This window comes from Leptopilina heterotoma, unplaced genomic scaffold, assembly GCF_015476425.1.
Source record: "Leptopilina heterotoma isolate Lh14 unplaced genomic scaffold, ASM1547642v1 Lhet_267, whole genome shotgun sequence".
Lineage (NCBI taxonomy): Eukaryota > Metazoa > Arthropoda > Insecta > Hymenoptera > Figitidae > Leptopilina > Leptopilina heterotoma.
The window spans coordinates 538,016-553,082 of NW_025110976.1; positions in this window are offsets into that span (position 1 = coordinate 538,016).

Here is a 15,067-nt window from a genome sequence, read left to right on the forward strand (position 1 = left end):
TTTCTAAAAATTCAAAATAGCGGTTCCAATATGGCGGTCTTTGTTATTTTAACGATTTTTTTAAATTTATTACTCACGGTTTTTCGGGACCTTTGATAACGAATCGTATATCAATTTTTATAATCTTAAAGTCTTACGAATTGTTAGAAAAAATTGTTAGAAAACAATTCGTAAGACTTTAGGATTATAAAAATTGATATACAATTCGTTATCAAAGGTCCCGAAAAACCGCGAGTAATAAATTTAAAAAATCGTTAAAATAATAGAGACCGCCATATTTGTACCGCCATTTTGAATTTTTAGAAACCGTCATGGGATTCATCATCAGCGACCCCGAAAACCCCCAAGTAACGATTTTCAAGCCAATCGAAACAAATTTTATTTATATTGTTCGCCAAATTTGATCCGCCATTTTGAATTTTGATAAACTAACACCCGCTTTGGAATCAGCAGTCATAGAAACACCTAAGTTGTAACTTTCATGAGCTTACCTATTTTTTATTGCGCTGTGTATGGTATAATTTGTTTGTTTGGAATCTTAGATGTGTTTTTGAGGTTAGGTTCGATACATTTAATGTTTTATATGAATTTTCAATTGAAAAGCTTATAGAATTGTTTATTTAAATTAAGGGATCTTAGAAAATTATCAATATGCGGTTAGATTCAATTTTCATAATTCAAAAGTGACTATTTTAACGATTTTAGGGTATTTTTTGAGGTTAGGGTGAAACCAGGACCCATTGGCTAAATTCTGATAGTGGATTTGGATTCAGCGCATCGAAATACATCGGAATACATATGTCTCGACCCCGGATCAAGACACTTTATTTTTTTTGTGTGGCTGTGTAATCTATGGACGGCCCATTATTCAAACTACTAAAATTTAAATTATTTTTATTTAATTTTTAATCAATCAAGAATGAATAAGAATTATAATTAATTAAAAATTAAGTAGCAAAGTAAATGTAGAAATGGTTATTGTAAATCAAATATACAAAGAAAAATTGTAATTAACTAAAAATCAGGCAGAGAACTGAATTGAGAAATAGCATAATAGCAAAGGAGACCGCCGCTTGCGGCCGTCGACTGCGCTAGTTTTTATAAAAATTAAATTATTTCTTGTACATTATGTCTGTCATATTGGATTCGCCATTTTGATTTTTTGATAAATAATATCAAATTCAAAGTCAGAGACCTCAAAAACCCCCTAGCACAAATTTCTATAAAAATTAAATTATTTCTTGTACTTTATGTCCGTCATATTAGATCCGCCATTTTGTTTTTTTGAAAAATAATATCAAATTCGAAATCAGAGACCCCAAAAACCCCAAATAAATCTTTCTTTTGAAAGATTTATTCATTTCTTCGACTTTTGGCCAGGTTTCTGGCGATCTGGACCACTGTGGATCGGAAAGATTGTCTAAACCATCCATTGAACCTCTCATTTCCTGATGGTGCGCACCAACGCATACACACTACCATGCGTAAGTTGCAATAAATCCATGCTGATTTTTCATGGATTTGAGCAACTGTGGCACAAGTGGGCACAAGCTGAGCAAAGTTAGCACCGGCCTTTGCAAAATTAGGTACAGACGTCTATGCGAAAAGCGAACCAACATGTCTCGTGCGTTATTCGTAGCACATTTCTCTCTGTGTAGATAGCGATTAGACATCTACTTAGCATCTAAGATGTCGAATAGAGCTAATGATAGTCTTTTGCGAATGTGCAGCCGAATTCTGCGCAGTGGACGTCTAATAGACAACAATTTCAACGTCAAAAGTCGTCTTGTAGAGTCCTATTTTGACACCTATATAAATCTCGATTTAGATTCCACATAGATAGATATGTATAAGACGTCAATTAGATCTTTCATTTCTGACTGGGAAAGACTGGGATGAATTTCCAATTCATCAATACTTTCGTTTGTTGACTCAGCTAACTTGAATCTAACTTCTTCAACTTCTTCACCTGGCTGAGTGTAACTTCGGAACTCAAAATATATCGAAACTTGTTTGTGTTTGTTTTCATATGTAGAATTTTGTTCTATTTCTTCGTGGAATGTGACGTCACAACTGATTTGAATTCTTCGTAGACTGCAATCCCACATCCTGTAATTCGTAAATTCGCCATAATTTTCAGCAGCAAATTCCATGGAGGTTTTATTCGACACTCGGTGAAATTAGGTGCCACAACACGAAAAAGGTCAAAATAATACAAACTGTCGCTAAAAAACCACATGCCAGATGAAAAAAATTAAATACCAGTCAAAGGCAAAGTCAAATCAAATTACATAATTAACCCTTAGTTTCGTTCGTTTGTTTAGGAATACTAACATAGTCAGTGTTTCCAAGTATTCACATAAGCTTTATATTCTGTTTTTGATTATTCTATTCTTCATATTCTGTTATTTTCACTAATTGTTTCGTAACGGTTTGATTAATTATTATATAGGCGATGTGTTAACTGCTTCTGCCCCTAGAAATAATGTTAAGTCTTCCTAAAATAAACATTGATCTCGCACTATAAACAACACACATAACACGTAACCTTGCGGCAATGTTGCCGCAATGTTATTGTAAGCTTAATGTGTCCCACCTCTGCAACATTTCGGCAACGTTATCGTGCAATATTATTGTAAGGATACTTGGGAATGTTGCGTCAATATTGACGTTTAATGTTGCCTTCCTTGTAATATTTACGCAACATTGCTCTGTAATGTTGCTGCAAAGTTTCAGAGTAAGCTTGCACAATAATTTATAATTCATAGTTTGTTTTAATTACATTAAACATGTTATTGCCTACACTGTAGAAAGAACGGTACTAATTTAAAACTAATTTTGGGTACTAAATCGTCATTTGGTTCTATTTTAATACCGAAAATAAGCTCTAATTTAGAACCTTTTATTTACCGTGTAAATTTTATGAAAAATATGAATAAAAAAATACTTACAAAATTCTATGTCCTAGCTTATTATTATTATTAATCTATTATTATTATTATTATTATTATTATTATTATTATTATTATTATTATTATTATTATTATTATTATTATTATTATTGTAAGGTTACTTGGGAATGTTGCGTCAATATTGACGTGTAATGTTGCCTTCCTTGTAATATTGACGCAACATTGTTCTGTAATGTTGCTGCAAAGTTTCAGCGTAAGCTTGCACAATAATTTATAATTCATAGTTTGTTTTAATTACATTAAACATGTTATTGCCTACACTGTAGAAAGAACGGTACTAATTTAAAACTAATTTTGGGTACTAAATCGTCATTTGGTTTTATTTTAATACCGAAAATAAGCTCCAATTTAGAACCTTTTATTTACCGTGTAAATTTTATAAAAAAATATGAATAAAAAATACTTACAAAATTCTATGTACTAGCTTATTATTATTAATCTATTATTATTATTATTATTATTATTTTTTTTGCTTAGGGACTTATGGGAAATCTGCCTACAGATACCTTGGATTCAGCGCTCCAAGGTTATGTGGGGTTGGTATGATCAAACAAAAGAAAATAAAAAAAAAGAAAAATAAATCTATAAAAAATTAAATTTAATACACTGGCGACCTACTACCAGCCCGACCCACTAAAACCCGTAACCCTTCTTCTGGAGCCCTTTACCCTCCCTCGGAACTGTCGTAAGACTTTAGCCTTCGAGGGTGGCGCTTCAACTCTGTCGCTAATGCGACCTTCTTCTTCTCACTACGGTTTTCCTGCGTCCGTAGTTAAAAAGATGATTAAAACTATTTCATGGTCTAAGCGGAATTTACAGCACGACAATAAAAAAAACAAAAATTTTTAAGAAGTTTAAAAAGTCAAAAGATAAAATTACAAACGGATATATAAAAAAAAGAAAAAATAAACGCGTATAAAATATTGAAAACATAAAACTGTACAAAGATGAATAAAAAACACAAACAATTAAAAAATGTATAAGGACAAATAAATCACAAAATAAATTAATAAAAAACAAACGTACAAAATTAAAAGCAGTTTAAATTACGCTTTTTGGCGGCCGTCGAGATCCTTCCTCGACATAACCGAGATTATGAAGTTCTCGACTTGCCGCCAATTGTCTTCTGACTGGGTCATCAGCGATACCATTTTCTCCGGTGTAACTTGACTGTTTACACCTTCAAAAATGGCCCGCCTCTCCAAGTCCCATTTCTTGCATGAGAAGAGGGTGTGCTCCGCGTTGTCCTCAGGGAACTGGCAATATGCACACACCTCGTCCTCGCGTAATTTAAAGCGACACAGGTACGAGTTAAAACACCCGTGACCTGTGAGCCCCTGAGTCATATAATAGGAAACCTGACCGTGTTTCCTATTTATCCAGGTGGCGAGTGCCGGGATAAGGCGATAAGTCCATCAACCTTTTTCCTCACCATCCCATCTTTCTTGCCATCTTTCTATGAGCCTGTGCCTCGCTTCTTTGCGGATAAGGCCCTTGCTTGGTCTTATTTCCTCATCCAAGGAACTGCTTTCTTTAGAAAATAGAAACATTTCTTCCCTTTCCCTCGCCAAAAGATCTGCTGGCGGGACACTTGCAAGGACCTGCACAGCACTCGTAGATACCGTCTTATATGCAGAGATGATACGCGTAGTTATCGATCTCTGCGCTGACAGTATCTTTTCACAGATGGTCACACATCTTTTACTCCTCAGGGATATGGCCCACGCTGGTGCTGCATAGAGCATTTTAGCATGGGCGACACTCGCCACCAGTCTTCTTTTTTGCTCACGGGGTCCGCCTACGTTTGGCATTAACCGTGAAAGATTAGCAGCACACTCGATCGCCTTATTTGACGCTGTAGCCATGTGGTGGTAGAAGTTTAACCTTCCATCCAACTCCACACCAAGATATTTAATTTGCTTACTCCACTTGACCTCGAATCCGTCTATCACGATTCGTGAGAGCTCATAACCACGTCTGTCTGTGACCAGCAGTGCCTCGGTCTTTTCCAGGTCCTTTTTAAGACCTCTGGTATCCAGTCAGCTTTTTGCTAGTCGCAGACATTCGTTCACCAATGTCTCAAGAGCCTCCTCACTTTCGGCAGTGCACACGAACAACGCGTCGTCCGCAAAGCCGACGATCACCGCACCTTCAGGTAGATCCATTTGCAGAAAATCATCGTAAGATACATTCCATACAAATGGACCCACCCTCGAGCCTTGAGGAGCCCCACACTGCATCTCTTCCCTGATAGTGCAGGTGTCTCCCTCATATATAACCCACCTGTCGCTAAGATAATTATCCATTATTCGCAACAAGTGTTATCCGCATGTTTTTCTTTTTCATTGACTCGATAAGATCTTTCCATCTTGCGGAATTAAACGCGTTGCGTATGTCAATTGCTACTAACGCGCAGAAGCTCTTCTTTTTTCCAGGTCCCAATTTGTTTTTTCCTGCTTTGGCTATGTCCACAACTGCCTGGATAGCATCAACTGTGGATTAGCCTTTACGGAAACCAAATTGGTGATCCGATAAACTATTCTCTCCGGTCAAGTGGCTTTGCATTCTTCGATATTGGCTTCGAAGTTTGTCAGTGGGTCGTTGGGTGAAAAGTAGCAGCTATACATACGTATATTAGCTACCTCTTTCCACACGAACCAACTGCTCGTCTCCAGAAACTTGTCAACCCGCAATTCTGGGTTGCACAGCTTTATGGCGGCTCTCTTCGCCATATCCTGATACCAAGGAGCGAGATCGCTTCCTTGATACTGCTCACTGCAGAACAGGATATCGACCTCATTTTCCCTTGCTGTTTGCTTTAGGAGCAACTGTGCATCCTTACTTGTATGCAGGTTGACCTGCAAAAATTTTAAGGATTTGCCCTTTTAATCTTTTGCAGTTCTTCCCTGTAAACCGGGCAGGCTCTTTTTCCGGAATCATGATCCGTTTCTGGCTTCCCCAGGTCCAAGCACGTAAAGCACTTCGGCTTAACGACACAGTTCTTCGCGAGGTGTCCCTCTCCGCCGCATCTCCGACAGTTTTTGCTTCTGTCGGGGCCTTTGCAGGTTCGGGTAGAGTGTCCGTAGGCTAAGCACTTTTGGCACCTAGCTACTTCAACATGCTCGCGAATTGGAGCATTTATCCAGCCGATTTTGATTCGGCCAAGTTTAAGCAGAATGTCACTTTCTGCTTCTGCCAAGCACTCCATAGTCAGGTCGGATTTACCCAGCTTTTCTTTCAATGCTAAAGTCACCTCACTCTCTGTAGTGGCTTCATCCAGGTCTTTGATTTCTAGAGACCTCTTATTTACTAGAGGTATGACCTCGGCCTCGCCATGCAGGGCCAAGGACAGACTTTCCGCAAATTTTAGGGTCTCTCCACCCTTTTTCATTATTAGAAGAACCTCCTGTTTAAAGGTTCTTCTGATTTTTTTAATCACGGTACCAGTGTCTTCTGGTTTAAACTTTGATTTTATCAGCGGCAAGATACCCTCATAAGATTTTGGGTCTCTTGCCGTGATCTTTACCGCTTCCGTGGTTCTAAGCTTCAAAGGGTGTTTTGAGAGCTCTTTTTTCTTGCCTGGGGGCTTTTTTCTTGGAGCCCGTTCCCTTCTCTTTCCAACAACCTTAAAGCCGTCCTCATTGTCCGCTCCGTCTTTCAAGACGGTCTCGGCATACGTCTTACAAGGACTACTTGAGGACGCCTCTTTTGCTTCAACTAGCGACTCAGGATTAAGCTGTGGAGCATCCTTTCGCTTAATACTCTTTTCATTTTGAGTCGCTTGTTGTGGACTCTTATTCGGGCTTCCGCCTTCCCTGGGGCGCTTGCTCACCTTCTTTGCCTTATTACAATCTGCAGCTGCTGCACTATCCAAAGTTGCAGCAGCACTCCTCGTTTGCCTTGGAGTTCCTACAGCTGGAGTCCGTGGCTCCTGATCCCTGAACGGTTTAGGGATTTCTACAATTCCGGACGCAGATTCCTACAAATTGTAAAGAACGCACCCTCTAAAACCGCCACGCCATCCTGGATGTCACGACTGACGTTCCTTTGGCGTTTGAATGATTGACGCACACTCTTAAAAATTCCGGGAATAGCCAGGAACTGATTTGCGACATTTGATTCGTAGCATGTCAGCTGGCTATCTATTTGGCTCCCTCCAAAATCCTTAGAGCCATCTGCACCGACTATCGGGGCTTGCACCCGATCAGAATCGGTGGTGGGATTACCCTTTTTCGAGGTACACACTTGGAGTATATTTTTGTCGTTTTTGTCCATTTCATTAGTCTTTAATTACACAGGTCCACAAAAAAAATCGATGAAAGGTTCCTTTGACCAAACATGGTGTATTATATGTATTTTGGGTCGCTGAAACCGAATCTGAAGTCCGTTTGGCTCCATCACGTCAGGATTTTTTCCTAACCTCAAAATACATGTCGGATTTTGCATGACAAAAAAATTTTAAAATATTAACGGATTTAGCTTAATTTTGGGATACAGGGGTTTTGAGGGATCCCTGATTACGAAATTAAAGGCAAATTTTCAAAATACAAAATGGCGGATCCAATATGGTGGTCAAAATTTTCAAAAAATTCTTCAACTTTCAAGAAATTTTTCAATTTTTATAAAATTTTGTATCGAGGGATTATTGAGGTCACTGATTACGGAATTAAGGTCATGTTATTCAGTGGTCACGTGCCCCATATACTTTACTATGGGAACACGTGACCACTGAATAACATGACCTTAAAGGTAAATTTTTAAAATAAAAAATGGCGGTCAGGAAAAAATTCTTGAATTTTCATAAAACTTTGTACCGAGGGGTTTTTGGGGTCGCTGATCACTTATTGAAAGTCAGATTTTCAAAATACAAAATAGCAAATCCAATATGGCTGTCGGATTTTTACAAAACTTAGTATCTGTGAGTTTTTGAGCTCGCTAACTATGATTTTGAAATCAGATCACCCACCAATGTAGAGCTGCGGTTTCTTGATGACGACGCCTGCAGGCCCGCTTTCTTACCCTGTCAAGCCACCGATACTGGGGTTCCGACTCCCTGCATCGTACTTTTTTTTCGTGTGCCTACCATGACGGCGTAAAGGTGATTCTAAAATGGGATTAGTGTCACGTACACGTACAACTAAACCCATTGCAGACTCACCTTAAGGATCGTGATCCAGGAACTCTGCCGGATCACGGTACAACTCCGTTACCCGTTGTCACCACGTGGAGGTGCCCTGGAAGCAGGCACACGATATAATTTGTGGGCAGCGGCCCTAAAAGCTTTTAGATACCAAGTTTTGTGAACATTAAAGAAATTGTTATACATCCGAAAGCCATATTGAATTTTCTATTTTTTATTTTGATAATCTGACTTTAAATAAGTGATCAGCGACCCCAAAAACCCCTCGGTACCAAGTTTTATGAAAATTCAAGAATTTTTTTTGACCGCCATTTTGTATTTTGAAAATTTACCTTTAATTTTGTAATCAGTGACCTCAAAAATCCCTCGATACAAAATTTTATAAAATTTGAACAATTTCTTGAAAATTCAAGAGTTTTTTGAAAATTTTTACCGCCATATTGGATCCGCCATTTTGTATTTTAAAAATTTGCCTTTAATTTCGTAATCAGGGACCCCACAAAATTCCTTTATCCCAAAATTAAGCTAAATCCGTTAATATTTAAAAAATTTTTTCTATCACGCAAAATTCGACATGTATTTTGAGGTTAGGAAAAAATCCTGACGTGATGGAGCCAAACGGACCTCAGATTCGGTATCAGCGGCCTAAAATACATATAATACACCATGTTTGGTCAAAGGAACCTTTCATCGATTTTTTTGTGGACCTGTGTTATTATTATTATTATTATTATTATTTAATTAAGGAAGATTTCGACTATATCAGCAATTAGTGACATCTATTAGACGTCAATTGAACTCTTTGGTTTAGAGTCAGGTGTTATTCTTAAGATAATTATTCCGATATGGTTGTCGGTAAATAATTATATTTTTGAATTTAATTTTTGATCTGAAAAAATAAGCTGCGTGAACGACTGCACTGTGCATCTGTGAGGACTCGAACCCCAGTTAATAGCTGCCTTTCGCGGGACTAACGCCTACCAATGCACCATGCCAACACAGCCTGGACGTTAACGTTTCTTATAATCTCAGATCAAGCCCATACACTAGTCGAAGAGCTGTATAGTTAATGCAGGAAATTATTTGCTGATTAAGAATTTTTAAACCCTTTTGTGCCTCCGGTACATATATGTACCACTTAGAAAATTTTATGTAATTCTTTTAAAAATTAACCAATTAATTTGCGCTAAATTGCTTTCTATTCCGAATGGATGTGGCTACAATTAAAAAAATAGTAAATTACAAAAAGTTGTAATATTTATTTTAAACAATAGAATAAACATTGACTGTTTAAAAAAAACAGTGATGTAACAAACTATACATTTCATTAACATTTAGTGAATAATTTTTAACAACACTTTGTTTTTTATGTTTTTGGGGTCGTTGATTACGAATCTTAAGTCAGATTTAAAAATTTCGAAATGGTGGATCTAATATGGCTGACAAATTTTTAAACAAATTTCAAATATTTTTAAATTTTATTAAAATTGCTTCCAAATTGTTACTCGGGGATTTTCGGCGTCACTGATTACGAATCCGATGTCAGTTTTTAAAAATTCAAAATGTCGAATCCAATATGGCGGACAAGATTTTAAAAAAATTGCTTGAATTTGCGTCCATATTGTTACTTGGGGGTTTTCGGGGTCGCTGATTGCAAATCGGAAGTCAGATTTAAAAAATTTTAAAAATTAAAAATGGCGGATCCAATATGGCGTACAAGATTTCAAAAAATTTCGTGAATTTGCTTTAATATTGTTACTCGGGGGTTTTCGGGGTCGCTGATTACGAATCCGATGTCAGTTTTTCAAAATTCAAAATGGCGGATCCAATATGGCGGATGAGATTTTAAAAAATTGCTTGAATTTGCGTCAATATTGTTACTTGGGGGTTTTAAGGGTCGCTGATTACGAATCAGACGTCATATTTAAAAAATTTTTAAATTGAAAATGTCGGATCCAATATGGCGGACAAGATTCTAAAAATTGCTTCTATTTGCTTCAAAACTGCTACTCGGGGGTTTTTGGACTCGCTGATTACGAATCTGATGTCAGTTTAAGTTTTATTGATGAAATAGTAGAAACAAAATAATCCATGCTCAATTTTGTAGAAAATATGTTTTTAAATCCACAAAAAATTGCCAAATAAAAAGATTAATTTTCATAATTTTTAATAAAACTCTTTATTTGTACCATTGTACACTATTCTGGTGTATCGAAATTCATTTGTATAATTTTGTAACTAATTTCAGATCATATTTTTATTCTAAATTTTTTGTATAATTTTTTTTTATATAAAAATTAGGATCTAAAATATTAATAAAATTCGAATCTAAAATTCTCTCCGTACTTAACGACCTCAAAAACTTTTGTATTTGATCCGACATTTTGATTTTCAAAAACTGAAATTAGATTCGTAATCAGTGACCCTTAAAACCCCCAAGTAACGTTTTTAAAGCAAATTAAAACAAAGTTTTGAAAATATCGTCCGCCATATTAGATCTGCCATTTTGGATTTTGAAAAACTGACATCGGATTCGTAATCAGCGGACCCGAAAACGCCCAAGAAACAATATTGAATCAAATTCAAGAAATTTTTTGAAATCTTGTCCGCCATATTAGATCCTCCATTTTGAATTTAAAAAATCTTAAAAATATAACTTCTAATTCGCAATCAGCGACCCCGAAAACCCCCAAATAACAATATTGACGCAAATTCAAGCAATTTTTTAAAATCTTGTCCACCATGAAACGGTATTTCAATAGTCAAAATTAAAAATTTAATAATTATAAATAAATTAATATAATTAAATTTTGTAGATTTAAAAAAGAAAAGAATATAATTCTGTTAAATTTAAAAGTATAGGAAATTCAAAATAAGGTCAATTGAGTACAAATGTACTGAGATAAACACCTAAATATGAAGTAGGCTCAGCTGACTCAAGGCCAAGGTTAAGAAAGAGAAAAGAAAATTTGATATTTCAAATTTATAAAATTAATTAGAAATTTGAATAAATATTAAAAAGATAAATTATTAAAAATTAACACAATGTTAATTTTCTATTTAAAATGTATATTTTGTTTTTTATAAATAATATTAATTTTATTAATTAAATTATTTAATTATATTATGTTAGAATAAATAAAGTTATGGTCAAAATTTATATCAATAGAAAGATAAAAATTAATAGATATTGTTAACAAAATATAAAATGATGAAAAGTTTATTATTTAAAGAATTATTTAAGTTTAAAGAAATAAAATAATTTCATAGAGAAAAGTGATTGACAGCTATACAATGGTATTGTTTTCGGGATACGTTAGACACGTTGGAGACTAGAGAGAGAGAAAATATAGTTCTGTCTCTACTCGAGGAATTTAAATATTATTGGAGCGACGAATATGACGCGTTATGAATTTCCGTCAATAGAGAGAACGATAGCCTCGCGAAACGGAAGTCACGCGGATTTTTCCTATTAACCGAAAAGAAATAAGGACGGGTAGAAAATTCTAGAAGGTTCTAGAAGGTTCGGTAGCGTCTTTTGCAGGGTATATAAACAGCGAAATCAAAGGCTTCGCTCTCTCATTTCTATTCGAACACTTGAAAGGGTAAGCATTAACACTTATCATACAAAAAGATTTAATACTTGTAATATTCAGGAGTTCGTTGTTTTTCAACTTCCGACCTGTTATTATAAGTTATAATTATTAACATTTTACACACAATATTATAATCTGGAGATATTCAGGAGTTCGTTGTTTTTCAACTTCCGACCTGTTATTGAAATTTATAATTATTAACATTTAACACAAATACACTACAAATCGTAAAAGTTATACAAGAATTTGTTGTTTTACAACTAATATCTTGTTAATTACAAAATAATCTACAAAGTCAAGCCCTGGAATTAAGATTTGAGGAGCTCGTTGAATTCTTTTTAACTTTCAACCTCAGTTTTGATTCCTAAAGGGGTAACAAAAGCAAATCGTAAGTTTATTGAATATTCTTATGTGCTGTGTTCATATAGTAATAGGCTATATCGATGTAGCAGTTTGAAAGATTCAATAAATATTGATCCCAGACCACCAAAAATATTATTTACAATAGGAAATAATTAATTTATTTAAATTAATTATTTAGTCAATTTTTCAGAGAAATAAATGGATTTTATTATGTGAATTGAATTAGTTCTGATCATTTTTCGATATTATAATTTTATCATATCGAAAATAAATTAGAATTTAATAAAGTTTATAATTTTAAAGAATATTTATTTATTAATAGAATAGTTAATTTAGGGTTTAGGGAAAACTTAACCTTTTGTAGGTAGGATTTATTAAATTTTATTGTTAAATTTTGTTTGAATTTTTGTTTGTAGAATTGTCAAAGAGGAGAAATTAAGTAATTTCCGTTGATAAGTGAAAAGAGAAAACATTGCAAGGTGAATGAACTTTATTATTTATTTTATTTTGTTTTGTTGATATTGAGTCAGTTTATATGGAACATAGCAACCGAACTTACAAAATTATTTATGAATAAAAACTATATCATAAGAAAAGATTTCTTTATAGTTAAATAATTGTGTTAATTATTATAATTTAACTTTAATTTATTAATTTATTATTTTATATATTTATCCTACGAACAGAAGATAAAAAATTATCTTATTTAGTAGTGGATAAATTAGAAAGAATAAAAAGCTGAATTACCGAATAATTATTGGAGCAGATTCCTCTAATTTGGTTACAAAGCGACAAATTTTCTCAAAAATAAAATATAATATTAAATTGAAGAGAAATATTGATTACATAATTTCATTCATAAAACCCTTTTACTATATGTTGACAAAACAAGATCTTATCAGTTGATATAGTTTGTCGCGTATCTCATTGTTAGAGGATCTTTAAATTTGGGAAACAATGTCCTTTTAAATTGAACAATAACATTCTTTCTATTACATCATTTATATGATATAAGAATGAGAATTATCGAATACGTATGTGTGAGATAGTTTTCATGTTTTGAAACACGTGGGTTTACAGAGTATTACCGAGCAGCGGGCTATTTAATCAAAATAAAGAAATAATATATAGATATATACTTCCCTCGGTCTGTTAACTAACACACTTGTTTCAACCATATTAGATCCGCCATTTTAATTTTTGAAAATTTTTTAAATCTGACTTCTGATTCGCAATCAGCGACTCTGAAAACTGCCAAGTAACAACATTGACGCAAATTCAAGTAATTTTTTAAAATCTTGTCCGCCATATTGGATCCGGCATTTTGAATTTTGAAAAACTGACATCGGATTCGTAATCAGCGACCCCGAAAACCTCCGAGTAGCAATATTGAAGCAAATTCAAGCATTTTTTAAAAATCTTGTCCGCCATATTGGATCCGCCATTTTGAATTTTTTAAAACTGTCATCGGATTCGTAATCAGCGACCCCAAAAACCCCCGAGTACCAATTTGGAAGCAAATCTAACCGCTGGATTCCCCGGGGACACGAAAGGGTTAAGGTAAATTTCGACTATATCAGCAATTAGTGACATCTATTAGACGTCAATTGAACTCTTTGGTTTAGAGTCAGGTGTTATTCTTAAGATAATTATTCCGATATGGTTGTCGGTAAATAATTATATTTTTGAATTTAAAAAAAAATAAAAAAAAATTTTAAAAAAAAATTTAATTTTTCCTGCATTAACTATACAGCTCTTCGACTAGTGTATGGGCTTGATCTGAGATTATAAGAAACGTGAACGTCCAGGCTGTGTTGGCATGGTGCATTGGTAGGCGTTAGTCCCGCGAAAGGCAGCTATTAACTGGGGTTCGAGTCCTCACAGATGCACAGTGCAGTCGTTCACGCAGCTTATTTTTTCAGATCAAAAATTAAATTCAAAAATATATTTATTTACCGACAACCATATCGGAATAATTATCTTAAGAATAACACCTGACTCTAAACCAAAGAGTTCAATTGACGTCTAATAGATGTCACTAATTGCTGATATAGTCGAAATCTTCCTTAATTAAAAATTCTTAATCAGCAAATAATTTCCTGCATTATTATTATTATTATTATTATTATTATTATTATTATTTTTATTATTATTATTATTATTATTATTATTATTATTATTATTATTTTTTATTCACGGGGGAGAAGAGGAAATGCATTTACGCATCCCCAGGAAGATCCCACTTACCTGGGGTATGTCGGACTCGTACAAAATGCAAGGAAAAAAAAGAAACCTCACATACCTGCTTTTAACGGCAGTCACCCTACCGACTAAAACCTCTTCTTGTTTCCCCTGGGTTTCGAACCTTCTATCCACCTACGGAACTACCTAGTGGCTTCAGACTTCGTAGATGAATGGTTCCATGTAGTCGCTGGCGCGACTCTCCCGTGCCGATCTTGTTCAGGCCTTATTTTCTCCTTGTCCTTGACAAAGTCTTCTTAGCTTCCTCTAAGGCAGTCCTGAAGACCTTGCACTGACCTGATCCGGCGACGTGTTGGATGTCCTCCTTTTCGCCGAATTTCGCCTGGCATAAGAAGCAGCATGAGCTCTTCTTACAATCTGCTACCTTATGGCCGGCTTCTCCGCACTTGAAGCACGCAGCCGACCTGTCTACCTCTTGGCAATCTCTTCCTATGTGGCCGTAGCCAAGGCACCTATGGCACCTTGTGATCGTAGTTCTTCTTCTGACCTGGCAGGACACGAACCCAATTTTAATGTGTCCTATTTTCTCTAGCTTATCTGCATCCTCTTGGCTAGTGACAACGACAGCGAGCTTTACTCCTCGCTTGTTTGGGCCAAGGACCGCCACCCTTCTGCTCCCTGCTGGCACCGTAGAGATTTGCTCCAGGGCATTCGAAACGTCTTCCTTTTCAGTAAGGGCGTTCATATCGCGGATTTCCAACGTAGTTTGCCGGACCGCAATCTGCACCTTACCC